Source organism: Branchiostoma floridae, chromosome 1 (genome assembly GCF_000003815.2).
Source record: "Branchiostoma floridae strain S238N-H82 chromosome 1, Bfl_VNyyK, whole genome shotgun sequence".
NCBI lineage: Eukaryota > Metazoa > Chordata > Leptocardii > Amphioxiformes > Branchiostomatidae > Branchiostoma > Branchiostoma floridae.
In genome coordinates, this window is record NC_049979.1 from 32,233,983 (window position 1) to 32,235,310 (window position 1,328).

The window sequence follows — 1,328 nt, forward strand, 5'->3', positions numbered from 1 at the left end:
CAAGTCAGACAGACAGTGAGTTAGACAGACGGGGGGGCAGACAGTCACAGAATCAGCCAGACAGGGAGTCAGACAGACTGGGAGCCAGATAGACAGGGAGTCAGATAGACAAGGATTCAGACATACAGGGAGTCAGACAGACAGGGAGCCAGAGAGAGAGGGGCCGAGACAGACAGGAAGCCAGACAAATAGGGAGCCAGACAGGCAGACAAGGAGCCGAACGGCGCCAGACAGACAGGGGGCCAGACAGACAATGAATCAGACAGAAAGGAAGTTAGACAGACAGGGAGCAAGATAGACAGGGAGCCAGACAGGCATTCAGCGGGACAGACATGGGCCAGACAGACAGGGAGTCAGACAGACAGGAAGCAAGCCGGATAGGGAGCTAGACAGACAGGGAGCTAGACAGGGAGCTAGACAGGGAGCTAGACAGGGAGCTGGACAGGATAGAGTGACAGACAGGGAGCCATAGACCTGGTGCCAGACAGACAGGAAGCCATACAGAGCGCAGTGTCAGACATACAGGGAGTTAGACAGACAGGAATCAGACAGACACGGCGTCAGACAAACAGGGAGTCAGGCAGACAGGGAGTTAGACAGACAGGGATTCAGACAGACAGGGAGTCGGACAAACAGTGAGCAAAACAAACAGAGTGCCAGACAGATAGGTTGCCAGGCAGACAGGAAGACAGGAAGCCAGACAGACAAGGTGCCAGACAGACATGAAGTCAGACAGACAGGGAGTCAGACAGGCAGGGAGTTAGACAGGTAAGGAGTCAGACAGACAGGATGCCAGAAAGATGGGAAGAAAGCTAGACAGGGAGCCAGAAAGACAAGGTGCCAGAGAGACAGAAAGTCAGACTGACATGGAGCCAGACTAACAGGAGGCCAAAAAAAAGGGAGCCAGACAGACATGGAGCCAGACAGACAGGGACCTAGACAGACAGGAAGCCAGACAGACATTGTGCCAGACAGACAGGGAGTGAGACAGACAGGGAGTGAGACAGACAGGGAGTCAAACACACACGGAGTCAGACAGACAGGGAGTGAGACAGACAGGGAACCAGACAGACAGGGAGCTAGACAGGGAGCTAGAAAGTGGGCCCGACAGGGAGCTAGACAGGGAGCTAGACAGATAGCTAGAAAGGATAGAGTTGCAGACAGGGAGCCATAGACCTGGTTTCAGATAGACAGGGAGTCACTCAGACAGCGAGTCAGACACACAGGGAGTTAGACAGACAGGGTGCCAGACAGACAGGGAATCAGACAGACAGGGCATCAGGCAGACCGGGTGCCAGGTAGACAGGGAATCAGTCAGACAGGGAATC

The 1,328-nt window shown here is 54.4% G+C and overlaps 1 protein-coding gene across 1 annotated transcript in view; it reads left to right on the forward strand.

The window, feature by feature from the left end:
• The window catches only part of LOC118423959 (pre-mRNA-splicing factor 38B-like), a 6,458-nt gene that overhangs the window by 4,365 nt on the left and 765 nt on the right, over positions 1 to 1,328 (forward strand). The gene's annotated exons all lie outside the window — the stretch shown is intronic.